Consider the following 25124-nt stretch of genomic DNA (forward strand, 5'->3'; position numbering starts at 1 on the left):
CGCACTGCACCTTCCGTTCTCGTTCTAATATCAAGTAAAATGCTACAGCGCCGTGACTCACATTTGCGAATAAACCTGAGGACCATAATTCAAGTCGTGCGTAACGTCGAAAGAATCATCTGCAAAAAAATGGGTGCGACACGAGGACTTACCAAGTGGTCACCCATCCGAGTACTACTCTCGCCCAAGCACACTTAACTGCGGAGTTATGATGGGATCTGTTGCATTAGTGCTGGTATGATCGCACCTGATTAATTTCGCGCTACAAATACATAAACTCCTTCTCCTTTCTTCCCCCTCCCGTCATTTGATTCCTTGTGCGTGCACTCTGCATCTCTCTTTCTCGTTCTAATATCAAGTAATATGCCCCGGCACCGTGACTCACCTTTGCAAATGAACCAACGGTTTATAATTCCATTCGCGCGTAACGTCGAACAACCCATCCGAAAAAAATAGGTGCAACACGAGGGCTTCCCAAGTGGTCACCCATCCGAGTACTACTCTCGCCCAAGCACACCTAACTGCGGAGTTCTGATGGGATCCGAGGCTTTAGTGCTGGTATGATCGCACCTTTTTAATTTCGCGCTGAAAATACATAAACTCCTTCTCCTTTTTTCCCCCTCCTGTCATTTGTTTCCTTGTGCGTTCACACTTCACCTCTCATTCTCGTTCTAATATTGATTAAAATGCCCCTGCTTCTTGACTCACATTTGCGTATAAACAAGCGAATCCTAGTTCCAGACGCGCGTAACATGGAACGACCCGTCTGAAAAAAAATTGGTGCGACACGAGAACTTCCCAGGAGGTCACCCATCCGTGTACTAATCTCGCCCAAGCACACTTCACTGCGGAGTTCTAATGGGATCCAGTGCATTAGTGCTGGTATAATCGCACCTGTTTAATTTCGCGCTGCGAATACATAAACTCATTCCCCTTTCTTCCCCCTCCCGTCATTCGTTTCCTTGTGCGTGCGCACTGCACCTCCCGTTCTCGTTCTAATATCAAGTAAAATGCTACAGCGCCGTGACTCACATTTGCGAATAAACCTGAGGACCATAATTCAAGTCGCGCGTAACATCGAAAGAATCATCTGCAAAAAAATGGGTGCAACACGAGGACTTCATAAGAAAATGGGTGAAATATAAGGACTTCGCAGGAGGTAACCCATGCTAGTACTACTCTCGCCCAAGCACCCTTACCTACGCAGTTCTGATAGAATCCGTTGCATTAGTGCTGGTATGATCGCACTTGTTTCATTTCGTGCTGAAAATACATACACTCCTTCTCCTTCCCTCCCTTTCCCATCAATTGTTTCCTTGTGCGTTCACACTGCACCTCTCCCTCTCGTTCTAATATCGATTAAAATGCCCCTGCTTCTTGACTCACATTTGCGTATAAACCAGCGGACCCTTGTTCCAGTCGCGCGTAAAGTCGAACGACCCGTCTGAAAAAAAATTGGTGCGACACGAGGACTTCCTAAGAGGTCACCCATGTGAGTACTACACTCACCCAAGCACACTTAACTGCGGAGTTCTGATGGGATCCGGTGCATTAGTGCTGGTATGATCGCACCTGTTTAATTTCGCGCTGCAAATACATAAACTCCTTCTCCTTTCTTCCCCCTCCCGTCATTTGTTTCCTTGTGCGTGCGCACTGCACCTCTCGTTCTCGTTCAAATATCAAGTAAAATGCCACGGCGCCGTCACTCACATTTGCGAATAAATCTGCGGACAATAATTAAAGTCGCGCGTAACGTCGAACGGCACATCTGAAAAAAAAAAATGGGTGCAACACGAGAACTTCCCAGGAGGTAACCCATCATTGTACTACTTTCGCCAAAGTACAATTAACTGCGGAGTTCTAATGGGATCCGTTGCATTCGTGCTGGTGTGACCGCACCTGTTTAATTTCGTGCTGAAAATACATACACTCCTTCTTCTGTCGCCCCCTCCCATCATTTGTTTCCTTGTGCGTTCACACTGCACCTCTCCTTCTCGTTCTAATATCGATTAAAATGCCCCTGATTCTTGACTCACATTTGCGTATAAACCAGTGGACCATAGTTCCAGTCGCGCGTAACGTCGAACGACCCATCTGAAAAAAAATTGTTGCGATACGAGGACTTCCCAAGAGGTCACCCATCCGAGTACTACTCTCGCCCAAGCACGCTTAACTGCTGAGTTCTGATGGGATCCAGTGCATTAGTGCTGGTATGATGCCACTTTTTTAATTCTGCGCTTTAAATACATACTCTCCTTCCTTTTTCTTCATCCTCCCGTCATTTGTTTCCTTGTGCGTGCGCACTGCACCTCCCGTACTCGTTCTAATATCAAGTAAAATGCCACTGCGCCGTGACTCACATTTGCGACTAAACCTGCAGACCATAAATCAAGTCGCGCGTAACGTCGAAAGAATCATCTGCAAAAAGATGGGTGCAACACGAGGACCTCCCAAGAAAATGGGTGAAATATAAGGACTTCGCAGGATCACCCATCTAAGTACTTTTCTCGCCCAAGCACCCTTAACTGCGGAGTTCTGATAGAATCCGTTGCATTAGTGCTGGTATGATCCCTCATGTTTCATTCTGCACTGCAAATACGTACACTCTTTCTCCTCCCATCCCTTTTCCCGTCATTTGTTTCCTTGTGCGTGCACTCTGCATCTCTCTTTCTCGTTCAAATATCAAGTAATATGCCCCAGCACCGTGACTCACCTTTGTAAATGAACCAGCAGTTTATAATTTCATTCGCGCGTAACGTCGAACAACACATCCGAGAAAAAAAAGGTGCAACACGAGGGCTTCCCAAGTGGTCACCCATCCGAGTACTACTCTCGCCCAAGCACACCTAACTGCCGAGTTCTGATGGGATCCGAGGCTTTAGTGCTGGTATGATCGCACCTGTTTAATTTCGCGCTGCAAATACATACACTCCTTCTCCTTTCTTCCCCCTCCGTCATTTGTTTCCTTGTGCGTTCACACTTCATCTCTCCTTCTCGTTCTAATATCGATTAAATTGCCCCTGCTTCTTGAGTCACATTTGCGTATAAACCAGCGGACCCTAGTTCCAGAGGCGCGTAGCGTCGAACGACCCGTTTGAAAAAAAATTGGTGCGACACGAGGACTTCTCAGGAGGTCCCCATCCGAGTACTACTCTTGCCCAAGCACACTTAATTGCGGAGTTCTGATGGGATCCGGTTCATTAGTGCTGGTATGATCGCAGCTGTTTAATTTTGTGCTGCAAATACATAAACTCCTCCTCCTTTCTTCCCCCTCCAGTCATTTGTTTCCTTGTGCGTGCGCACTGCACCTCTCGTTGTCGTTCAAATATCATGTAAAATGCCACGGCGCCGTGACTCACATTTGCGAATAAATCTGCGGACCATAATTAAAGTCGCGCATAATGTCGAACGACACATCTGAAAAAAAAAAAATGGGTGCAACACGAGAACTTCCCAGGAGGTAACCCATCATTGTACTACTTTCGCCAAAGCACACTTAACTGCGGAGTTCTGATGAAATCCGGTGCATTTGTGCTGGTGTGACCGCACCTGTTTAATTTTGTGCTGAAAATACATACACTCCTTCTTCCCTCCCCCCCTCCCATCATTTGTTTCTTTGTGCGTTCACACTGCACCTCTCATTCTCGTTCTAATATCGATTAAAATACCCCTGCTTCTTGACTCCCATTTGCGTATAAACCAGCGGACCATAGTTCCAGTTGCGCGTAACGTCGAACGACCCATCTGAAAAAAAATTGTTGTGATACGAGGACTTCCCAAGAGGTCATCCATCCGAGTACTACTCTCGCCCAAGCACGCTTAACTGCAGAGTTCTGATGGGATCCAGTGCATTAGTGCTGGTATGATGCCACTTGTTTAATTTTGCGCTTCAAATACATACACTCCTTCTCTTTTCTTCCTCCTCCTGTCATTTGTTTCCTTGTGCGTGCGCACTGCACCTCCCGTATTCGTTCTAATATCAAGTAAAATGCCACGGCGCCGTGACTCACATTTGGAATAAACCTGCGGACCATAAATCAAGTCGCGCGTAACGTCGAAAGAATCATCTGCAAAAAGATGGGTGCAACACGAGGACTTCCCAAGAGGTCACCCATCCGAGTACTACTCTCGCCCAAACACACTTAACTGCGGAGTTCTGATGGGATCCGGTGCATTAGTGCTGGTATGATCGCACCTGTTTAATTTTGCGGTGCAAATACATACACTCCTTCTCCTTTCTTCCCCCACCCGTCATTTGTTTCCTTGTGCGTGCGCACTGCACCTCTCGTTCTCGTTCAAAAATCAAGTAAAATACCACGGCGCCGTGACTCATATTTGCGAATAAATCTACGGACCATAATTAAAGTGGCGCGTAACGTCGAACGGCACATCTGAAAAAATGAAAATGGTTGCAACAAGAGAACTTCCCAGGAGGTAACCCATCATTGTACTACTTTCGCCAAAGCACACTTAACTACGGAGTTCTGATGGGATTCGGTGCATTTGTGCTGGTGTGACCGCACCTGTTTAATTTCGTGCTGAAAATACATACACTCCTTCTTCCCTCCCCCCCTCCCATCATTTGTTTCCTTGTGCGTTCACACTGCACCTCTCCATCTCGTTCTAATATCGATTAAAATACCCCTGATTCTTGACTCACATTTGCGTATAAACCAGCGGACCATAGTTCAAGTTGCACGTAACGTCGAACGACCCGTCTAAAAAAAAATTGGTGCAACACAATGACTTCCCAGGAGGTCACCAATCTGAGTACTACTCTCGCCCAAGCACACTAAACTGCGGAGTTCTGATGGGATCCAGTGCATTAGTGCTGGTATGATCGCACCCGTTTAATTCCGCGCTGCAAATACATAAACTCCTTCTCCTTCCTTCCCCCTCCCATTATTTGTTTCCTTGTGCGTGCGCACTGCACCTCCCGTGCTCGTTCTAATATCAAGTAAAATACTACGGTGCCGTGACTCACATTTCCGAACAGACCTGAGGACCATAATTGAAGTCCTGCATAACGTCGAAAGAATCATCTGCAAAAAAATGGGTGCAACACGAGAACTTCACAAGAAAATGGGTGAAATATAAGGACTTCGCAGGAGGTAACCCATGCTAGTACTACTCTCGCCCAAGCACCCTTACCTACGGAGTTCTGATAGAATCCTTTGAATTAGTGCTGGTATGATAGCACTTGTTTCATTTCGTGCTGAAAATATATACACTTCTTCTCCTTCCCTCCCCCTCCCATCAATTGTTTCCTTGTGCATTCACACTGCACCTCTCTTTCTCGTTCTAATATCGATTAAAATGCCCCTGCTTCTTGACTCACATTTGCGTATAAACAAGCGGACCATAGTTCCAGTCGCACGTAACGTCGAACGAACCGTCTGAAAAAAAATTGGTGCGACACGAGGACTTCCCAGGAGGTCAACCATCCGAGTACTACTCTCACCCAAGCACACTTAACTGCGGAGTTCTGAGGGGATACGGTGCATTAGTGCTGGTATGATCGCACCCGTTTAATTTTGCGCTGCAAATACATAAACTTCTTCTCCTTTCTTCCCCCTCCCGTCATTTGTTTAATTGTGCGTGCGCACTGCACCTCCCGTGCTCGTTCTAATATCAAGTAAAATGCTACGGTGCCGTGACTCACATTTGCGAATAAAACTGAGGACCATAATTCAAGTCGCGCGTATCGTCAAAAGAATCATCTACAAAAAAATGGGTGCAACACGAGGACTTCCTAAGAAAATGGGTGAAATATAAGGACTTCGCAGGAGGTCACCCATCCTAGTGCTACTCTCGCCCAAGCACCCTTAACTTGCGGAGTTCTTATAGAATCCGTTGCATTGGTGCTGGTATGATTGCTCATGTTTCATTCTGCGCTGCAAATACATACACTTTTTCTCCCTCCATCCCCGCTCCCATCATTTGTTTCCTTGTGCGTGCACTCTGCATCTCTCCTTCTCATTCTAATATCGATTAAAATGCCCCTGCTTCTTGAGTCACATTTGCGTATAAACCAGTTGACCCTAGTTCCAGTCGCGTGTAACGTCGAACGACCCGTCTGAAAAAAAAATTAGTGCGACACGAGGACTACCCAGGAGGTCTCCAATCCGAGTACTACTCTCGCCCAAGCACACTTAACTGCGGAGTTCTGATGGGATCCGGAGCTTTAGTGCTGGTATGATCGCACCTGTTTAATTTCGCGCTGCAAATACATACACTCCTTCTCCTTTCTTCCCCCTCCCGTCATTTGTTTCCTTGTGCGTTCACACTTCACCTCTCATTCTCGTTCTAATATCGATTAAAATACCGCTGCTTCTTGACTCACATTTGCGTATAAACCAGCGGACCCTAGTTCCAGTCGCGCGTAACTTCGAACGACCCGTCTGAAAAAAAATTGGTGCGACACGAGGACTTCCCAGGAGGTCACCCATCCGAGTACTACTCTCGCCCAAGCACACTTAATTGCGGAGTTCTGATGGGATCCGGTGCATTAGTGCTGGTATGATCACACCCATTTAATTCTGCGCTGCAAATACATAGACTCCTTCTCCTTTATTCCCCCTCCCGTCATTTGTTTCCTTGTGCGTGCACACTGCACCTCCCGTGCTCGTTCTAATATCAAGTAAAATGCTACGGTGCCGTGACTCACATTTGCGAATAAACCTGAGGACCATAATTCAAGTTGCGCGTAACGTCGAAAGAATCATCTGCAAAAAAATGGGTGCAACACGAGGACTTCCTAAGAAAATAGGTGAAATATAAGGACTTCGCATGAGGTCACCCATCCTAGTGCTACTCTCGCCCAAGCACCCTTAACTTGCGAAGTTCTGATAGAATCCGTTGCATTGGTGCAGGTATGATCGCTCATGTTTCATTCTGCGCTGCAAATACATACACTCTTTCTCCCTCCATCCCCTCTCCCGTTATTTGTTTCCTTGTGCGTGCACTCTGCATCTCTCCTTCTCGTTCTAATATCAAGTAAAATGCCCTAGCATCGTGACTCACCTTTGCGAATGAACAAGCAGTTTATAATTGCATTCGCGCGTAACGTCGAACGACCCATCCGAAAAAAAATGGGTGCAACACGAGGACCTCCCAGGAGGTCACCAATCCGAGTACTACTCCCGCCCAAGCACACTTAACTGCTGAGTTCTGATGGGATACGGTGTATTAGTGCTGGTATGATGGCACCTATTTAATTTCGCGCTGCAAATACGTACACTCCTTCTCCTTTCTTCCCCTTCCCGTCATTTGTTTCCTTGTGCGTGCGCACTGCACCTCTCGTTCTCGTATAAATATCAAGTAAAATGCCACGGCGCAGTGACACACATTTTCGAATAAATCTGCGGACTATAATTAAAGTCGCCCGTAACGTCGAATGGCACATCTGAAAAAAAAAATGGGTGCAACACGAGAACTTCCCAGAAGGTAACCCATCCTTGTACTACTTTCGCCAAAGCACACTTAACTGCGGAGTTCTAATGGGATCCGGTGTATTTGTGCTGGTGTGATAGCACCTGTTTAATTTCGTGCTGAAAATAAAAACACTCCTTCTCCTTCCCTCCCCCCTCCCATCATTTGTTTCCTTGTGCGTTCACACTGCACCTCTTTTTCTCGTTCTAATATCGATTAATATGCCCCTACTTCTTGACTCACATTTGCGTATAAACAAGTGGACCATAGTTCCAGTTGCGCGTAACGTCGAACGACCCGTCTGAAAAAAAATTTGTGCGACACAAGAACTTCCCAGGAGGTCACCCATCCGAGTACTACTCCCCCCCAAGCACACTTAACTGCAGAGTTATGATGGGATCCGTTGCATTAGTGCTGGTATGATCGCATCCGTTTAATTTCGCGCTGCAAATACATAAACTCCTTCTCCTTTCTTACCCCACCCGTCATTTGTTTCCTTGTGCGTGCACACTGCACCTCCCGTGCTCGTTTTAATATCAAGTAAAATGCTACGACGCCGTGACTCACATTTGCGAATAAACCTGAGGACCAAAATTCAAGTCGCGTGTAACGTCTAAAAAATCATCTGCAAAAAAATGGGTGCAACACGAGTACTTCCCAAGTGGTCACCCATTCGAGTACTACTCTCGCCCAAGCACACATAACTGCGGAGTTATGATGGGATCGGTTGCAATAGTGCTGGTACGATCGCACCTGTTTAATTTCGCGCTGCAAATACATAAACTCCTTCTCCTCTCTTCCCCCTCCCGTCATTTGTTTCCTTGTGCGTGCACTCTGCATCTTTTTTTCTCGTTCTAATATCAAGTAATATGCCCCGGCACCGTGACTCACCTTTGCAAATGAACCAGTGGTTTATAATTCCATTCGTGCGTAACGTCGAACAACCCATCCGAAAAAAAATAGGTGCACCACGAGGGCTTCCCAAGTGGTCACCCATCCGAGTACTACTCTCGCCCAAGCACACTTAACTGCGGAGTTCTGATGGGATCCGGAGCTTTAGTGCTGGTATGATCGCACCTATTTAATTTCGCACTGCAAATACATACACTCCTTCTCCTTTCTTCCCCCTCCCGTCATTTGTTTCCTTGTGCGTTCACACTTCACCTCTCATTCTTGTTCTAATATCGATTAAAATGCCCATGCTTATTGACTCACATTTGCGTATAAACCAGCGGACCCTAGTTCCAGACGCGCGTAACGTCGAACGACCCGTCTGAAAAAAATTGGTGCGACACGAGGACTTCCCAGGAGGTCACCCATCCGAGTACTAATCTCGCCCAAGCACACCTCACTGCGGAGTTCTGATGGGATCCGGTGCATTAGTGCTGGTGTGATCGCACCTGTTTAATTGTTGCGATACGAGGACTTCCCAAGAGGTCACCCATCCGAGTACTACTCTCGCCCAAGCACACTTAACTGCAGAGTTCTGATGGGATCCAGTGCATTATTGCTGGTATGATGCCACTTGTTTAATTTCGCGCTACGAATACATACGCTCCTTCTCTTTTCTTCCTCCTCCCGTCATTTGTTTCCTTGTGCGTGCGCACTGCACCTCCTGTACTCGTTCTAATATCAAGTAAAATGCCACGACGCCGTGACTCACATTTGCGAATAAACCTGCGGACCATAAATCAAGTCACGCGTAACGTCGAAAGAATCATCTGCAAAAAGATGGGTGCAACACGAGGACCTCCCAAGAAAATGGGTGAAATATTAGGACTTCGCAGGAGGTCACCCATCCGAGTACTTTTCTCGCCCAAGCACCCTTAACTCCGGAGTTCTGATAGAATCCGTTGCATTAGTGCTGGTATGATCCCTCATGTTTCATTCTGCACTGCAAATACATACACTCTTTCTCCTCCCATCCTCCCTCCCGTCATTTGTTTCCTTTTGCGTGCATTCTGCATCTCTCTTTCTCGTTCTAATATCAAGTAATATGCCCCGGCACCGTGACTCACCTTTGCAAATGAACCTGCGGTTTATAACTCCATTCGCGCGTAACGTCGAACAACCCATCCGAAAAAGAAATAGGTGCAACAGGAGGGCTTCCCAGGTGGACACCCATCCGAGTACTACTCTGGCCCAAGCACACTAAACTGTGGAGTTCTGATGGGATCCGGAGCTTTAGTGCTGGTATGATCGCACCTGTTTAATTTCGCGCTGCAAATACATACACTACTTCTCCTTTCTTCCCCCTCCCGTCATTTGTATCCTTGTGCGTTCACACTTTACCTCTCATTCTCGTTCTAATTTCGATTAAAATGCCCCTGCTTCTCGACTCACATTTGCGTATAAACCAGCGGACCCTAGTTCCAGACGCGCGTAACGTCTAACGACCCATCTGAAAAAAAATTGGTGCGACACGAGGACTTCCCAGGAGGTCAACCATCCGAGTACTAATCTCGCCAAGCACACTTAACTGCGGAGTTCTGATGGGATCCGAGGCTTTAGTGCTGGTATGATCGCACCTGTTTAGTTTCGCGCTGCAAATACATACACTCCTTCTCATTTCTTCCCTCTCCCGTCATTTGTTTCCTTGTGCGTTCACACGTCACCTCTCATTCTCGTTCTAATATCGATTAAAATGCCCCTGCTTCTTGACTCACATTTGCGTATAAACCAGCGGATCCTAGTTCCAGACGAGCATAACGTCGAAAGAATCATCTGCAAAAAGATGGGTGCAACACGAGGACCTCCCAAGAAATTGGGTGAAATATAAGGACTTCGCAGGAGGTCACCCATCCGAGTACTTTTCTCGCCCAAGCACCCTTAACTGCGGAGTTTTGATAGAACCCGTTGCATTAGTGCTGGTATGATCCCTCATGTATCATTCTGCACTGCAAATACATACACTCTTTCTCCTCCCATCCTTCCTCCCGTCATTTGTTTCCTTTTGCGTGCACTCTGCATCTCTCTTTCTCGTTCTAATATCAAGTAATATGCCCCGGCACCGTGACTCACCTTTGCAAATGAACCTGCGATTTATAATTCCATTCACGCATAACGTCGAACAACCCATCCGAAAAAAAAATTAGTCCAACACGAGGGCTTCCCAGGTGGACACCCATCCGAGTACTACTCTCGCCCAAGCACACTTAACTGCGGAGTTCTGATGGGATCCGGAGCTTTAGTGCTGGTATGATCGCACCTGTTTAATTTCGCGTTGCAAATACATACACTCCTTCTCCTTTCTTCCCCCTCCCGTCATTTGTTTCCATGTGCGTTCACACTTTACCTCTCATTCTCGTTCTAATTTCGATTAAAATGCCCCTGCTTCTCGACTCACATTTGCGTATAAACCAGCGGACCCTAGTTCCAGACGAGCGTAACGTCGAACGACCCGTCTGAAAAAAAATTGGTGCGACACGAGGACTTCCCAGGAGGTCAACCATCCAAGTACTAATCTCGCCAAACACACTTAACTGCGGAGCTCTGATGGGATCCGGGGCTTTAGTGCTGGTATGATCGCACCTGTTTAGTTTCGCGCTGCAAATACATACACTCCTTCTCCTTTCTTCCCCCTCCCGTCATTTGTTTCCTTGTGCGTTCACACTTCACCTCTCATTCTCGTTCTAATATCGATTAAAATGCCCCTGCTTCTTGACTCACATTTGCGTATAAACCAGTGGACCCTAGTTCCAGACGAGCGTAACGTCGAACGACCCGTCTGAAAAAAAATTGGTGCGACACGAGGACTTCAGAAGAAAATGGGTGAAATATAAGCACTTCGCAGGAGGTAACCCATGCTAGTACTACTCTCGCCCAAGCATCCTTACCTACGGAGTTCTGATAGAATCTGTTGCATTAGTGCTGGTATGATCGCACCTGTTTCATTTCGTGCTGAAAATACATACACTCATTCTCCTTCCCTCCCCCTCCCATAATTTATTTCCTTGTGCGTTCACACTGCACCTCTCCTTCTCGTTCTAATATCGATTAAAATGCCCCTTCTTTTTGACTCACATTTGCGTATAAACCAGCGGACCCTAGTTCAAGTCGCGCGTAACGTCGAACGACCCATCTGAAAAAAAATTGTTGCGACACGAGGACTTCCCAGGAAGTCACCCATCCGAGTACCACTCTCGCCCATGCACACTTAACTGCGGAGTTCTGATGGGATCCGGTGCATTAGTGCTGGTATGATCGCACCTGTTTAATTTCGCGCTGCAAATACATACACTCCTTCTCTTTTCTTCTCCCTCCCGTCATTTGTTTCCTTGTGCGTGCGCACTGCACCTCCCATACACGTTCTAATATCAAGTATAATGCCACGGCGCCGTGACTCACATTTGCGAATAAACCTGCGGACCATAAATCAAGTCGCGCGTAACATCGAAAGAATCATCTGCAAAAAGATGGGTGCAACACGAGGACCTCCCAAGAAAATGGGTGAAATATAAGGACTTTGCAGGAGGTCACCCATCCGAGTACTTTTCTCGCCCAAGCACCCTTAACTGCGGAGTTCTGATAGAATCCGTTGCATTAGTGCTGGTATGATCCCTCATGTTTCATTCTGCACTGCAAATACACACACTCTTTCTCCTCCCATCCCCCCTACCGTCATTTGTTTCCTTTTGCGTGCACTCTGCATCTCTCTTTCTCGTTTTAATATCAAGTAATATGCCCCAGCACCGTGACTCACCTTTGCAAATGAACCTGCGGTTTATAATTCCATTAGCGCGTAACGTCGAACAACCCATCCGAAAAAAAATAGGTGCAACACGAGGGCTTCCCAGGTGGACACCCATCCGAGTACTACTCTCGCCCAAGCACACTTAACTGCGGAGTTCTGATGGGATCCGAAGCTTTAGTGCTGGTATGATCGCACCTGTTTAATTTCGCGCTGCAAATACATACACTCCTTCTCCTTTCTTCCCCCTCCTGTCATTTGTTTCCTTGTGCGTTCACACTTTACCTCTCATTCTCGTTCTAATTTCGATTAAAATGCCCCTACTTCTCGACTCACATTTGCATATAAACCAGCGGACCCTAGTTCCAGACACGCGTAACGTCGAACGACCCGTCTGAAAAAAAATTGGTGCGACACGAGGACTTCCCAGGAGGTCAACCATCCGAGTACTAATCTCGCCAAGCACACTTAACTTCGGAGTTCTGATGGGATCTGGGGCTTTAGTGCTGGTATGATCGCAGCTGTTTACTTTCGCGCTGCAAATACATACACTCCTTCTCCTTTCTTCCCCCTCCCGTCATTTATTTCCTTGTGCGTTCACACTTCACCTCTCATTCTCGTTCTAATATCGATTAAAATGCCCCTGCTTCTTGACTCACATTTGCGTATAAACCAGCGGACCCTAGTTCCAGACGAGCGTAACGTCGAACAACCCGTCTGAAAAAAAATTGGTGCGACACGAGGACTTCACAAGAAAATGGGTGAAATATAAGCACTTCGCAGGAGGTAACCCATGCTAGTACTACTCTCGCCCAAGCACCCTTACCTACGGAGTTCTGATAGAATCTGTTGCATTAGTGCTGGTATGATCGCACCTGTTTCATTTCGTGCTGAAAATACATACACTCATTCTCCTTCCCTTCCCCTCCCATAATTTGTTTCCTTGTGCGTTCACACTGCACCTCTCCTTCTCGTTCTAATATCGATTAAAATACCCCTTCTTTTTGACTCACATTTGCGTATAAACCAGCGGACCCTAGTTCAAGTCGCGCGTAACGTTGAACGACCCGTCTGAAAAAAAATTGTTGCGACACGAGGACTTCCCAGGAGGTCACCCATCCGAGTACCACTCTCGCCCAAGCACACTTAACTGCGGAGTTCTGATGGGATCCGGTGCATTAGTGCTGGTATGATCGCACCTGTTTAATTTCGCACTTCAAATACATACACTCCTTCTCTTTTCTTCCCCCTCCCGTCATTTGTTTCCTTGTGCGTGCGCACTGCACCTCTCGTTCTCGTATAAATATCAAGTAAAATGCCACGGCGCAGATTCTCACATTTTCGAATAAATCTGCGGACTATAATTAAAGTCGCGCGTAACGTCGAACGGCACATCTGAAAAAAAAATGGGTGCAACACGAGAACTTCCCAGAAGGTAACCCATCGTTGTACTACTTTCGCCAAAGCACACTTAACTGCGGAGTTCTGATGGGATCCGATGTATTTGTGCTGGTGTGATAGCACCTGTTTAATTTCGTGATGAAAATAAAAACACTCCTTCTCCTTCCCTCCCCCCTCCCATCATTTGTTTCCTTGTGCGTTCACACTGCACCTCTTTTTCTCGTTCTAATATCGATTAATATGCCCCTGATTCTTGACTCACATTTGCGTATAAACAAGTGGACCATAGTTCCAGTTGCGCGTAACGTCGAACGACCCGTCTGAAAAAAAATTGTTGCGACACGAGGACTTCCCAGGAGGTCACCCATCCGAGTACCACTCTCGCCCAAGCACACTTAACTGCGGAGTTCTGATGGGATCCGGTGCATTAGTGCTGGTATGATCACACCTGTTTAATTTCGCGCTGCAAATACATACACTCCTTCTCTTTTCTTCCCACTCCCGTCATTTGTTTCCTTGTGCGTGCGCACTGCACCTCCCGTACTCGTTCTAATATCAAGTATAATGCCACGGCGCCGTGACTTACATTTGCGAATAAACCTGCGGACCATAAATCAAGTCGCGCGTAACGTCGAAAGAATCATCTGCAAAAAGATGGGTGCAACACGAAGACCTCCCAAGAAAATGGGTGAAATATAAGGACTTTGCAGGAGGTCACCCATCCGAGTACTTTTCTCGCCCAAGCACCCTTAACTGCGGAGTTCTGATAGAATCCGTTGCATTAGTGCTGGTATGATCCCTCATGTTTCATTCTGCACTGCAAATACACACACTCTTTCTCCTCCCATCCCCCCTCCCGTCATTTATTTCCTTGTGCGTGCACTCTGCATCTCTTTTTCTCATTCTAATATCAAGTAATATGTCCCGGCACCGTGACTCACCTTTGCAAATGAACCAGCGGTTTATAATTCCATTCGCGCGTAACGTCGAACAACCCATCCGAAAAAAATAGGTGCAACACGAGGGCTTCCCAGGTGGTCACCGATCCGAGTACTACTCTCCCCCAAGCACACTTAACTGCGGAGTTCTGATGGGATCCGGGGCTGTAGTGCTGGTATGATCGCACCTATTTAATTTCGCGCTGCAAATACATACACTCCTTCTCCTTTCTTCCCCCTCCCGTCATTTGTTTCCTTGTGCGTGCGCACTGCACCTCTCGTTCTCGTTCAAATATCAAGTAAAATGCCACGGCACCATGACTCACATTTGCGAATAAATCCGCGGACCATAATTAAAGTCGCGCGTAACGTCGAACGGCACATCTGAAAAAAAGAAAATGGGTGCAACACGAGAACTTCCCAGGAGGTAACCCATCATTGTACTACTTTCGCCCAAGCACACTTAACTGCAGAGTCCTGATGGGATTTGGTGCATTTGTGCTGGTGTGACCGCACCTGTTTAATTTCGTGCCGAAAATACATACACTCCTTCTTCCCTCCCCCCTTCCCATCATTTGTTTCCTTGTGTGTTCACACTGCACCTCTCCTTCTCGTTCTAATATCGATTAAAATGCCCCTGATCCTTGACTCACATTTGCGTATAAACCAGCGGACGATAGTTCCAGTCGCGCGTAACGTCGAAAGAATCATCTGCAAGAAGATGGGTGCAACACGAGGACCTCCCAAGAAAATGGGCGAAATATAAGGACTTCGCAGAAGGTCACCCATCCGAGTACTTTTCTCGCCCAAGCACCCTTAACTGCGGAGTTCTGATAGAATCTGTTGCATTAGTGCTGGTATGATCCCTCATGTTTCATTCTGCACTGCAAATACATACACTCTTTCTCCTCTCATCCCCCCTCCCGTCATTTGTTTCCTTGTGCGTGCACTCTGCATCTCTCTTTCTCGTTCTAATATCAAGTAATATGCCCCGGCACCGTGACTCACCTTTGAAAATGAACCAGCGGTTTATAATTACAGTCGCGCGTAACGTCGAACAACCCATCCGAAAAAAATAGGTGCAACACGAGGGCTTCCCAGGTGGTCACCGATCCGAGTACTACTCTCCCCCAAGCACACTTAACTGCGGAGTTCTGATGGGATCCGGGGCTGTAGTGCTGGTATGATCGCACCTATTTAATTTCGCGCTGCAAATACATACACTCCTTCTCCTTTCTTCCCCCTCCCGTCATTTGTTTCCTTGTGCGTGCGCACTGCACCTCTCGTTCTCGTTCAAATATCAAGTAAAATGCCACGGTGCCGTGACTCACATTTGCGAATAAATCTGCGGACCATAATTAAAGTCGCGCGTAACGTCGAATGGCACATCTGAAAAAAAGAAAATGGGTGCAACACGAGAACTTCCAAGGAGGTAACCCATCATTGTACTACTTTCGCCAAAGCTCACTTAATTGCGGAGTTCTGATGGGATCTGGTGCATTAGTGCTGGTGTGACCGCACCTGTTTAATTTCGTTCTGAAAATACATACACTCCTTCTTCCCTCCCCCCCTCTCATCATTTGTTTCCTTGTGCGTTCACACTTCACCTCTCATTCTCGTTCTAATATCGATTAAAATGCCCATGCTTCTTGACTCACATTTGCGTATAAACCAGCGGACCATAGTTCCAGTCGCGCGTAACGTCTAACGACCCATCTGAAAAAAAATTGTTGCGATACGAGGACTTCCCAAGAGGTCACCCATCTGAGAACTACTCTCGCCCAAGCACACTTAACTGCGGAGTTCTGATGGGATCAGGAGCTCTAGTGCTGGTATGATCGCACCTGTTTAATTTCGTGCTGCAAATACATACACTCCTTCTAATTTCTTCCCCCTTCCGTCATTTGTTTCCTTGTGCGTTCACACTTCACCTCTCATTCTCGTTCTAATATCGATTAAAATGCCCCTGCTTCTTGACTCACATTTGCGTATAAACCAGCGGACCCTAGTTCCAGACGCGCGTAACGTCGAACGACCTGTTTGAAAAAAAATTAGTGCGACACGAGGACTTCCCAGGAGGTCACCCATCCGAGTACTAATCTCGCCCAAGCACACTTCACAGCGGAGTTCTGATGGGATCCGGTGCATTAGTGCAGGTATGATCGCACCCGTTTAATTCCGCTCTGCAAATACATAAACTCCTTCTCCTTTCTTCCCCCCTCCCGTCATTTGTTTCCTTGTGCGTGCGCACTGCACCTCCCGTGCTCATTCTAATATCAAGTAAAATGCTACGGTGCCGTGTCTCACATTTGCGAATAAACCTGAGGACCATAATACAAGTCGCGCGTAACGTCGAAAGAATCATCTGCAAAAAAATGGGTGCAACACGAAGACTTCACAAGAAAATGGGTCAAATATAAGGACTTCGCAGGAGGTAACCCATGCTAGTACTACTCTCACCCAAGCACCCTTACCTACGGAGTTCTGATAGAATCCGTTGCATTAGTGCTGGTATGATCGCACCTGTTTCATTTCGCGCTGCAAATACATACACTCCTTCTCCTTTCTTCCCCCTCCCGTCATTTGTTTCCTTGTGCGTGCGCACTGCACCTCTCGTTCTCGTTCAAATATCAAGTAAAATGCCACGGCACCGTGACTCACATTTGCGAATAAATCCGCGGACCATAATTAAAGTCGCGCGTAACGTCGAACGGCACATCTGAAAAAAAGAAAATGGGTGCAACACGAGAACTTCCAAGGAGGTAACCCATCATTGTACTACTTTCGCCCAAGCACACTTAACTGCAGAGTCCTGATGGGATTTGGTGCATTTGTGCTGGTGTGACCGCACCTGTTTAATTTCGTGCCGAAAATACATACACTCCTTCTTCCCTCCCCCCTTCCCATCATTTGTTTCCTTGTGTGTTCACACTGCACCTCTCCTTCTCGTTCTAATATCGATTAAAATGCCCCTGATCCTTGACTCACATTTGCGTATAAACCAGCGGACGATAGTTCCAGTCGCGCGTAACGTCGAACGACCCATCTGAAAAAAAATTGTTGCGATACGAGGACTTTCCAAGAGGTCACCCATCCGAGTACTACTCTCGCCCAAGCACACTTAACTGCAGAGTTCTGATGGGATCCAGTGCATTAGTGCGGGTATGATGCTACTTGTTTAATTTTGCGCTTCAAATACATACACTCTTTCTCTTTTCTTCCTCCTCCCGTCATTTGTTTCCTTGTGCGTGCGCACTGCACCTCCCGTACTCCTTCTAATATTAAGTAAAATGCCACGGCGCCGTGACTCACATTTGCGAATAAACCTGCGAACCATAAATCAAGTCGCCCGTAACGTCGAAAGAATCATCTGCAAAAAGATGGGTGCAACACGAGGATCTCCCAAGAAAATGGGTGAAATATAAGGACTTCGCAGGAGGTCACCCATCCGAGTACTTTTCTCGCCCAAGCACCCTTTACTACGGAGTTCTGATAGAATCCATTGCATTAGTGCTGGTATGATCCCTCATGTTTCATTCCACACTGCAAATACATACATTCTTTCTCATTCCATCCCCCCTCCCGTCATTTGTTTTCTTGTGCGTGCACTCTGCATCTCTCTTTCTCGTTCTAATATCAAGTAATATGCCCCAGCACCGTGACTCACCTTTGCAAATGAACCAGCGGTTTATAATTCCATTCGCGCGTAACGTCGAACAACCCATCCGAAAAAAAATAGGTGCAACACGAGGGCTTCCCAGGTGGTCACCCATCCGAGTACTACCCTCGCCCAAGCACACTTAACTGCAGAGTTCTGATAGGATCCGGAGCTTTAGTGCTGGTATGATCGCACCTGATAAATTTTCTGCTGTAAATACATACACTCCTCCTTTCTTCAACCTCCCGTCATTTGTTTCCTTGTGCGTTCACACTTCACCTCTCATTCTCATTCTAATAGCGATTAAAATGCCCCTGCTTCTTGACTCACATTTGCGTATAAACCAGCGGACCCTAGTTCCAGACGCGCGTAACGTCGAACGACCCGTCTGAAAAAAAAATTAGTGCGACACGAGGACTTCCCATGAGGTCACCCATCCGAGTACTAATCTCGCCCAAGCACACTTAACTGCGGAGTTCTGATGGGATCCGGTGCATTAGTGCTGGTATGATCGCACCGGTTTAATTTTGCGCTGCAAATACATAAACTCCTTCTCCTTTCTTCCCCCTCCCGTCATTTGTTTCCTTGTGCGTGCGCACTGCACCTCTCGTTCTCGTTCAAATATCAAGTAAAATGCCACAGCGCCGTGACTCACATTTGCGAATAAATTTGGGGACCATAATTAAAGTCGCGCGTAACGTCGAACGGCACATCTGAAAAAAAGAAAATGGGTGCATCACGAGGACTTCACAAGAAAATGGGTGAAATATAAGGACTTCGCAGGAGGATACCCATGCTAGTACTACTCTCGCCCAAGCACCCTTACCTACGGAGTTCTGATAGAATCCGTTGCATTAGTGCTGGTATGATCGCACCTGTTTCATTTCGTGCTGAAAATACATACACTCCTTCTCCTTCCCTCCCCCTCCCATCAATTGTTTCCTTGTGCGTGCACACGGCACCTCTCCTTCTCGTTCAAATATCAAGTAAAATACCACGGCGCCGTGACTCACATTTGCGAATAAATCTGCGGACCATAATTAAAGTCGCGAGTAACGTCGAACGGCACATCTGAAAAAAAGAAAATGGGTGTAACACGAGAACTTCCCAGGAGGTAACCCATTATTGTGCTACTCTCGCCCAAGCACACTTAACTGCGGAGTTCTGATGGGATCCGGTGCATTAGTGCTGGTTTGATTGCACCTATTTAATTTCGTGCGGAAAATACATACACTACTTCTTCCCTCCCCCCTCCCATCATTTGTTTCCTTGTGCGTTCACACTGCACCTCTCCTTCTCATTCTAATATCGATGAAAATGCCCCTGATTCTTGACTCACATTTGCGTATAAACCAGCGGACCATAGTTCCAGTCGAGTGTAACGTCGAACGACCCATATGAAAAAAAATTGTTACGATACGAGAACTTCCCAAAAGGTCACCCATCCGAGTACTACTCTCGCCCAAGCACACTTAATTGCATAGTTCTGATGGGATCAAGTGCATTAGTGCTGGAATGATGCCACTTGTTTAATTTTGCGCTTCAAATACACACACTCCTTCTCTTTTCTTCCTCCTCCCGTCATTTGTTTCCTTGTGCGTGCGCACTGCACCTCCCGTAGTCGTTCTAATATCAAGTAAAATGCCACGGCGCCGTGACTCACCTTTGCAAATGAACTAGCAGTTTATAATTATATTCGCGCGTAACGTCGAAAGAATCATCTCCAAAAAGATGGGTGCAACACGAGGACCTCCCAAGAAAATGGGTGAAATATAAGGACTTCGCAGGAGGTCACCCATCCGAGTACTTTTCTCGCCCAAGCACCCTTAACTGCAAAGTTCTGATAGAATCCGTTGCATTAGTGCTGGTATGATCCCTCATGTTTCATTCTGCACTGCAAATGCATACACTCTTTTTTCTTCCATCCCCCGTCCCGTCATTTGTTTCCTTGTGCGTGCGTACTGCACCTCTCGTTCTCGTTCAAATATCAAGTAAAATGCCACGGCGCCGTGACTCACCTTTGCAAATGAACCAGCGGTTTATAATTTCATTCGCGCGTAACGTCGAACAACCCATCCGAAAAAAAATAGGTGCAACACGAGGGCTTCCCAAGTAGTCACCAATCCGAGTACTACTCTCGCCCAAGTACACTTAACTGCGGAATTCTGATGGGATCCGGGGCTTTAGTGCTGGTATGATCGCACCTGTTTAAATTCGCGCTGCAAATACATACATTCCTTCTCCTTTCTTCCCCCTCCCGTCATTTGTTTCCTTGTGCGTTCACACTTCACCTCTCATTCTCGTTCTAATATCGATTAAAATGCCCCTGCTTCTTGACTCACATTTGCGTATAAACCAGCGGACCCTAGTTCCAGACGCGCGTAACGTCGAACGACCCGTCTCAAAAAAAATTGGTGCGACACGAGAACTTACCAGGAGGTCACCCATCCGAGTACTAATCTCGCCCAAGCACACTTCACTGCGGAGTTCTGATGGGATCCGGTGCATTAGTGCTGGTATGATCGCACCTGTTTAATTTCGCGCTGCAAATACATAAACTCATTCCCCTTTCTTCCCCCTCCCGTCATTTGTTTCCTTGTGCGTGCGCACTGCACCTCCTGTTCTCGTTCTAATATCAAGTAAAATGCTACAGCTTCGTGACTCACATTTGTGAATAAACCTGAGGACCATAATTCAAGTCGCGCGTAACGTCGAAAGAATCATCTGCAAAAAAATGGGTGCAACACGAGGACTACACAAGAAAATGGGTGAAATATAAGGACTTCGCAGGAGGTAACCCATGCTAGTACTACTCTCGCCCAAGCACCCTTACCTACGGAGTTCTGATAGAATCCGTTGCATTAGTGCTGGTATGATCGCACCTGTTTCATTTCGTGCTGAAAATACATACACTCCTTCTCCTTCCCTCCCCCTCCCATCAATTGTTTCCTTGTGCGTTCACACTGCACCTCTCCTTCTCGTTCTAATATCGATTAAAATGGCCCTGCTTCTTGACTCACATTTGCGTATAAACCAGCGGACCCCAGTTCCAGTCGCACGTAACTTCGAACAACCCGTCTAAAAAAAATTGGTACGACACGAGGACTTCCCAGGAGGTCACCCATCCGAGTACTACTTTCGGCCAAGCACACTTAACTACGGAGTTATGATGGGATCCGGTGCATTAGTGGTGGTATGATCGTATTTGTTTAATTCTGCGCTGCAAATACATAAACTCCTTCTCCTTTCTTCCCCATCTCGTCATTTGTTTCCTTGTGCGTGCGCACTGCACCTCCCGTACTCGTTCTAATATAAAGTAAATGCTACGGTTTCGTGACTCACGTTTGCGAATAAACCTGAGGACCATAATTCAAGTCGCGCGTATCGTCGAAAGAATCATCTGCAAAAAAATGTGTGCAACATGAGGACTTCCTGAGAAAATGGGTGAAATATAAGGACTTCGCAGGAGGTCACCCATCCTAGTGCTACTCTCGCCCAAGCACCCTTAACTTGCGGAGTTCTGATAGAATCCGTTGGATTGGTGTTGGTATGATATCTCATGTTTTATTCTGCGCTGCAAATACATACACTTTTTCTCCCTCCATCCCCCCTCCTGTCATTTGTTTCCTTGTGCGTGAACTCTGCATCTCTCCTTCTCGTTCTAATATCGATTAAAATGCCCCTTCTTCTTGACTCATATTTGCGTATAAACCAGGGGACCTTAGTTCCAGTCGCGCGTAACGTCGAACGACCCGTCTGAAAAAAAAAATAGTGTGTCACGACGACTTCCCAGGAGGTCACCCATTTGAGTACTACTCTCGCCCAAGCACACTTAACTGCGGAGTTCTAATGGGATCCGGTGCATTAGTGCTGGTATGATCGCACCTGTTTAATTTCGCACTGCAAATACATAAATTCCTTCTCCTTTCTTCCCCCTCCCGTCATTTGTTTCCTTGTGCGTGCGCACTGCACCTCTCGTTCCCGTTCAAATATCAAGTACAATACCACGGCGCCGTGACTCACATTTGCGAATAAATCTGCGGACCATAATTAAAGTCGCGCGTAACGTCGAACGGCACATCTGAAAAAAAGAAAATGGGTGCAACACGAGAACTTCCCAGGAGGTAACCCATCATTGTACTACTTTCGCCAAAGAACACTTAACTGCGGAGTTCTGATGGGATCCGGTGCATTTGTGCTGGTGTGACCGCGCCTGTTTAATTTCGTGCTGAAAATACATTCACTCCTTCTTCCCTCCCCCCTCCCATCATTTGTTTTCTTGCGCGTTCACACTGCACCTCTCCTTATCGTTCTAACATCGATGAAAATGCCCCTGATTCTTGACTCACATTTGCGTATAAACCAGCAGACCATAGTTCCAGTCGCGCGTAACGTCGAACGACCCATCTGAAAAAAAATTGTTGCGATACGAGAACTTCCCAAGAGGTCACCCATCCGAGTACTACTCTCGCCTAAGCACACTTAACTGCAGAGTTCTGATGGGATCAAGTGCATTAGTGCTGGTATGATGCCACTTGTTTAATTTTGCGCTTCAAATACATACACTCCTTCTCTATTCTTCCTCCTCCCGTCATTTGTTTCCTTGTGCGTGCGCACTGCACCTCCCGTACTCGTTCTAATATTAAGTAAAATGCCACGGCGCCGTGACTCACCTTTGCAAATGAACCAGCAGTTTATAATTCTATTCGCGCGTAACGTCGAAAGAATCATCTGTAAAAAGATGGGTACAACACGAGGACCTCCCAAGAAAATGGGTGAAATATAAGGACTTCGCAGGAGGTCACCCATCCGAGTACTTTTCTTGCACAAGCACCCTTAACTGTGGAGTTCTGATAGAATCCGTTGCATTAGTGCTGGTATGATCCCTCATGTTTCATTCTGCACTGCAAATACATACACTCTTTCTCCTTCCATCCCCCGTCCCGTCATTTGTTTCCTTGTGCGTGCGCACTGCACCTCTCCTTCTCGTTCAAATATCAAGTAAAATGCCACAGCGCCGTGACTCACCTTTGCAAATGAACAAGCGGTTTAGAATTCCATTCGCGCGTAACGTCGAACAACCCATCTGAAAAAAAATAGGTGCAACACGAGGGCTTCCCAGGTGGTCACCGATCCGAGTACTACTCTCGCCCAAGCACACTTAACTGCGGAGTTCTGATGGGATCCGGGGCTGTAGTGCTGGTATGATCGCACCTGTTTAATTTCGCGCTGCAAATACATACACTCCTCCTTTCTTCCCCCTCCCGTCATTTGTTTCCGTGTGCGTTCACACTTCACCTCTCATTCTCGTTCTAATATCAATTAAAATGCCCCTGCTTCTTGACTCACATTTGCGTATAAACCAGGAGACCCTAGTTCCAGACGCGCGTAACGTCGAACAACCCGTCTGAAAAAAAATTTGTGCGACACGAGGACTTCCAAGGAGATCAACCATCCGAGTACTAATCTCGCCCAAGCACACTTAACTGCGGAGTTCGGATGGGATCCGGGGCTTTAGTGCTGGTATGATCGCACCTGTTTAGTTTTGCGCTGCAAATACATAAACTCATTCCCCTTTCTTCCCCCTCCCGTCATTTGTTTCCTTGTGCGTGCGCACTGCACCTCCCATTCTCGTTCTAATATCAAGTAAAACGCTACAGCGCCGTGACTCACATTTGCGAATAAAGCTGAGGACCATAATTCAAGTCATGCGTAACGTCGAAAGAATCATCTGCAAAAAAATGGGTGCAACACGAGGACTTCACAAGAAAATGGGTGAAATATAAGGACATCGCAGGAGGTAACCCATGGTAGTACTACTCTCGCCCAAGCACCCTTACCTACGGAGTTCTGATAGAATCCGTTGCATTTGTGCTGGTTTCATCGCACCTGTTTCATTTCGTGCTAAAAATACATACACTCCTTCTCCTTCCCTCCCCCTCCCATCAATTGTTTCCTTGTGCGTTCACACTGCACCTCTCCTTCTCGTTCAAATATCAAGTAAAATGCCACGGCGCCGTGACTCACATTTGCGAATAAATCTGCGGACCATAATTAAAGTCGCGCGTAACGTCGAACGGCACATCTGAAAAAAAGAAAATGGGTGTAACACTAGAACTTCCCAGGAGGTAACCCATCATTGTACTACTTTCGCCAAAGCACACTTAACTGCGGAGTTCTGATGGGATCCGGTGCATTAGTGCTGGTATGATCGCTCCCGTTTAATTCCGCGCTGCAAATACATAAACTCCTTCTCCTTTCTTCTCCCTCCCGTCATTTGTTTCCTTGTGCGTGAGCACTGCACCTCTCGTGCTCGTTCTAATGTAAAGTAAAATGCTACGGTGCCGTGACTCACATTTGCGAATAAACCTGTGGACCATAATTCAAGTCGCGCGTATCGTCGAAAGAATCATCTGCAAAAAAATAGGTACAACAAGAGGACTTCCTAAAAAAATGGGTGAAAAATAAGGACTTCGCAGGAAGTCACCCATCCTAGTGCTACTCTCGCCCAAGCACCCTTAACTTGCGGAGTTCTGATAGAATCCGTTGCATTGGTGCTGGTATGATCGCACCTGTTTCATTTCGCGCTGCAAATACATAAACTCCTTCTCCTTTCTTCCCCCTCCCGTCATTTGTTTCCAAGTGCGTGCGCACTGCACCTTTCGTTCTCGTTCAAATATCAAGTACAATGCCACGGCGCCGTGACTCACATTTGCGAATAAATCTGCGGACCATAATTAAAGTCGCGCGTAACATCGAACGGCACATCTGAAAAAAAGAAAATGGGTGCAACACGAGAACTTCCCACGAGGTAACCCATCATTGTACTACTTTCACCAAAGCACACTTAACTGCGGAGTTCTGATGGGATCCGGTGCATTTGTGCTGGTATGATCGCACCTGTTTAATTTTGCGCTGCAAATACATACACTCCTTCTTCCCTCCCCCCCTCCAATCATTTGTTTCCTTGTGCGTTCACACTGCACCTCTCCTTCTCGTTCTAATA

At 46.8% G+C, this 25124-nt stretch overlaps 9 non-coding genes and 44 pseudogenes across 9 annotated transcripts; all 53 read right to left on the reverse strand.

Annotated features, from left to right (window-relative positions):
- Window positions 1-130: 130 nt before the first annotated feature.
- LOC148247425 (5S ribosomal RNA) lies at window positions 131-249 on the reverse strand (annotated as a pseudogene).
- A 204-nt stretch (window positions 250-453) lies between these two features.
- On the reverse strand, window positions 454-572 carry LOC148247426 (5S ribosomal RNA; annotated as a pseudogene).
- A 205-nt stretch (window positions 573-777) lies between these two features.
- On the reverse strand, window positions 778-896 carry LOC148247427 (5S ribosomal RNA; annotated as a pseudogene).
- Window positions 897-1455: 559 nt separating this feature from the next.
- Window positions 1456-1574, reverse strand: LOC148247428 (5S ribosomal RNA; annotated as a pseudogene).
- A 208-nt stretch (window positions 1575-1782) lies between these two features.
- On the reverse strand, window positions 1783-1901 carry LOC148247429 (5S ribosomal RNA; annotated as a pseudogene).
- A 204-nt stretch (window positions 1902-2105) lies between these two features.
- On the reverse strand, window positions 2106-2223 carry LOC148247430 (5S ribosomal RNA; annotated as a pseudogene).
- A 559-nt stretch (window positions 2224-2782) lies between these two features.
- On the reverse strand, window positions 2783-2901 carry LOC148247431 (5S ribosomal RNA; annotated as a pseudogene).
- A 204-nt stretch (window positions 2902-3105) lies between these two features.
- LOC148247432 (5S ribosomal RNA) lies at window positions 3106-3223 on the reverse strand (annotated as a pseudogene).
- Window positions 3224-3432: 209 nt separating this feature from the next.
- LOC148247433 (5S ribosomal RNA) lies at window positions 3433-3551 on the reverse strand (annotated as a pseudogene).
- A 206-nt stretch (window positions 3552-3757) lies between these two features.
- On the reverse strand, window positions 3758-3874 carry LOC148247434 (5S ribosomal RNA; annotated as a pseudogene).
- Window positions 3875-4078: 204 nt separating this feature from the next.
- On the reverse strand, window positions 4079-4197 carry LOC148247435 (5S ribosomal RNA). The gene has a single exon (XR_015814368.1). It is a non-coding gene; the product is annotated as a 5S ribosomal RNA (ribosomal RNA).
- A 209-nt stretch (window positions 4198-4406) lies between these two features.
- On the reverse strand, window positions 4407-4525 carry LOC148247436 (5S ribosomal RNA; annotated as a pseudogene).
- A 204-nt stretch (window positions 4526-4729) lies between these two features.
- On the reverse strand, window positions 4730-4848 carry LOC148247437 (5S ribosomal RNA; annotated as a pseudogene).
- Window positions 4849-5407: 559 nt separating this feature from the next.
- On the reverse strand, window positions 5408-5526 carry LOC148247438 (5S ribosomal RNA; annotated as a pseudogene).
- Window positions 5527-6088: 562 nt separating this feature from the next.
- LOC148247439 (5S ribosomal RNA) lies at window positions 6089-6207 on the reverse strand (annotated as a pseudogene).
- A 205-nt stretch (window positions 6208-6412) lies between these two features.
- LOC148247440 (5S ribosomal RNA) lies at window positions 6413-6531 on the reverse strand. The gene has a single exon (XR_015815024.1). It is a non-coding gene; the product is annotated as a 5S ribosomal RNA (ribosomal RNA).
- Window positions 6532-7092: 561 nt separating this feature from the next.
- Window positions 7093-7211, reverse strand: LOC148247441 (5S ribosomal RNA; annotated as a pseudogene).
- Window positions 7212-7418: 207 nt separating this feature from the next.
- On the reverse strand, window positions 7419-7537 carry LOC148247442 (5S ribosomal RNA; annotated as a pseudogene).
- A 206-nt stretch (window positions 7538-7743) lies between these two features.
- Window positions 7744-7862, reverse strand: LOC148247443 (5S ribosomal RNA; annotated as a pseudogene).
- A 205-nt stretch (window positions 7863-8067) lies between these two features.
- LOC148247444 (5S ribosomal RNA) lies at window positions 8068-8186 on the reverse strand (annotated as a pseudogene).
- A 205-nt stretch (window positions 8187-8391) lies between these two features.
- LOC148247445 (5S ribosomal RNA) lies at window positions 8392-8510 on the reverse strand. The gene has a single exon (XR_015814437.1). It is a non-coding gene; the product is annotated as a 5S ribosomal RNA (ribosomal RNA).
- A 204-nt stretch (window positions 8511-8714) lies between these two features.
- Window positions 8715-8833, reverse strand: LOC148247446 (5S ribosomal RNA; annotated as a pseudogene).
- A 6-nt stretch (window positions 8834-8839) lies between these two features.
- LOC148247447 (5S ribosomal RNA) lies at window positions 8840-8957 on the reverse strand (annotated as a pseudogene).
- Window positions 8958-9519: 562 nt separating this feature from the next.
- On the reverse strand, window positions 9520-9638 carry LOC148247448 (5S ribosomal RNA; annotated as a pseudogene).
- Window positions 9639-9843: 205 nt separating this feature from the next.
- Window positions 9844-9961, reverse strand: LOC148247449 (5S ribosomal RNA; annotated as a pseudogene).
- A 561-nt stretch (window positions 9962-10522) lies between these two features.
- LOC148247450 (5S ribosomal RNA) lies at window positions 10523-10641 on the reverse strand (annotated as a pseudogene).
- A 205-nt stretch (window positions 10642-10846) lies between these two features.
- On the reverse strand, window positions 10847-10964 carry LOC148247451 (5S ribosomal RNA; annotated as a pseudogene).
- A 559-nt stretch (window positions 10965-11523) lies between these two features.
- Window positions 11524-11642, reverse strand: LOC148247452 (5S ribosomal RNA; annotated as a pseudogene).
- Window positions 11643-12202: 560 nt separating this feature from the next.
- On the reverse strand, window positions 12203-12321 carry LOC148247453 (5S ribosomal RNA). The gene has a single exon (XR_015814643.1). It is a non-coding gene; the product is annotated as a 5S ribosomal RNA (ribosomal RNA).
- A 205-nt stretch (window positions 12322-12526) lies between these two features.
- LOC148247454 (5S ribosomal RNA) lies at window positions 12527-12644 on the reverse strand (annotated as a pseudogene).
- Window positions 12645-13203: 559 nt separating this feature from the next.
- LOC148247455 (5S ribosomal RNA) lies at window positions 13204-13322 on the reverse strand. The gene has a single exon (XR_015815036.1). It is a non-coding gene; the product is annotated as a 5S ribosomal RNA (ribosomal RNA).
- Window positions 13323-13528: 206 nt separating this feature from the next.
- Window positions 13529-13647, reverse strand: LOC148247456 (5S ribosomal RNA; annotated as a pseudogene).
- Window positions 13648-13853: 206 nt separating this feature from the next.
- On the reverse strand, window positions 13854-13972 carry LOC148247457 (5S ribosomal RNA). The gene has a single exon (XR_015815521.1). It is a non-coding gene; the product is annotated as a 5S ribosomal RNA (ribosomal RNA).
- A 559-nt stretch (window positions 13973-14531) lies between these two features.
- On the reverse strand, window positions 14532-14650 carry LOC148247458 (5S ribosomal RNA; annotated as a pseudogene).
- A 209-nt stretch (window positions 14651-14859) lies between these two features.
- Window positions 14860-14978, reverse strand: LOC148247459 (5S ribosomal RNA; annotated as a pseudogene).
- A 558-nt stretch (window positions 14979-15536) lies between these two features.
- LOC148247460 (5S ribosomal RNA) lies at window positions 15537-15655 on the reverse strand (annotated as a pseudogene).
- A 532-nt stretch (window positions 15656-16187) lies between these two features.
- On the reverse strand, window positions 16188-16306 carry LOC148247461 (5S ribosomal RNA; annotated as a pseudogene).
- Window positions 16307-16511: 205 nt separating this feature from the next.
- Window positions 16512-16630, reverse strand: LOC148247462 (5S ribosomal RNA; annotated as a pseudogene).
- A 564-nt stretch (window positions 16631-17194) lies between these two features.
- LOC148247463 (5S ribosomal RNA) lies at window positions 17195-17313 on the reverse strand (annotated as a pseudogene).
- A 204-nt stretch (window positions 17314-17517) lies between these two features.
- On the reverse strand, window positions 17518-17635 carry LOC148247464 (5S ribosomal RNA; annotated as a pseudogene).
- A 561-nt stretch (window positions 17636-18196) lies between these two features.
- On the reverse strand, window positions 18197-18315 carry LOC148247465 (5S ribosomal RNA). The gene has a single exon (XR_015814564.1). It is a non-coding gene; the product is annotated as a 5S ribosomal RNA (ribosomal RNA).
- A 203-nt stretch (window positions 18316-18518) lies between these two features.
- On the reverse strand, window positions 18519-18637 carry LOC148247466 (5S ribosomal RNA). The gene has a single exon (XR_015815827.1). It is a non-coding gene; the product is annotated as a 5S ribosomal RNA (ribosomal RNA).
- A 567-nt stretch (window positions 18638-19204) lies between these two features.
- LOC148247467 (5S ribosomal RNA) lies at window positions 19205-19323 on the reverse strand (annotated as a pseudogene).
- An 882-nt stretch (window positions 19324-20205) lies between these two features.
- On the reverse strand, window positions 20206-20324 carry LOC148247468 (5S ribosomal RNA; annotated as a pseudogene).
- Window positions 20325-20529: 205 nt separating this feature from the next.
- LOC148247469 (5S ribosomal RNA) lies at window positions 20530-20648 on the reverse strand. The gene has a single exon (XR_015815122.1). It is a non-coding gene; the product is annotated as a 5S ribosomal RNA (ribosomal RNA).
- Window positions 20649-21206: 558 nt separating this feature from the next.
- LOC148247470 (5S ribosomal RNA) lies at window positions 21207-21325 on the reverse strand (annotated as a pseudogene).
- Window positions 21326-21886: 561 nt separating this feature from the next.
- On the reverse strand, window positions 21887-22005 carry LOC148247471 (5S ribosomal RNA; annotated as a pseudogene).
- Window positions 22006-22214: 209 nt separating this feature from the next.
- LOC148247472 (5S ribosomal RNA) lies at window positions 22215-22333 on the reverse strand (annotated as a pseudogene).
- Window positions 22334-22536: 203 nt separating this feature from the next.
- On the reverse strand, window positions 22537-22654 carry LOC148247473 (5S ribosomal RNA; annotated as a pseudogene).
- A 561-nt stretch (window positions 22655-23215) lies between these two features.
- LOC148247474 (5S ribosomal RNA) lies at window positions 23216-23334 on the reverse strand (annotated as a pseudogene).
- A 202-nt stretch (window positions 23335-23536) lies between these two features.
- On the reverse strand, window positions 23537-23655 carry LOC148247475 (5S ribosomal RNA; annotated as a pseudogene).
- A 563-nt stretch (window positions 23656-24218) lies between these two features.
- Window positions 24219-24337, reverse strand: LOC148247476 (5S ribosomal RNA; annotated as a pseudogene).
- A 564-nt stretch (window positions 24338-24901) lies between these two features.
- LOC148247477 (5S ribosomal RNA) lies at window positions 24902-25020 on the reverse strand (annotated as a pseudogene).
- Window positions 25021-25124: the final 104 nt, after the last annotated feature.

This window comes from Carica papaya, chromosome 8 (assembly GCF_054855325.1).
Source record: "Carica papaya isolate Zhongbai chromosome 8, ASM5485532v1, whole genome shotgun sequence".
Taxonomy (NCBI): Eukaryota; Viridiplantae; Streptophyta; class Magnoliopsida; order Brassicales; family Caricaceae; genus Carica; species Carica papaya.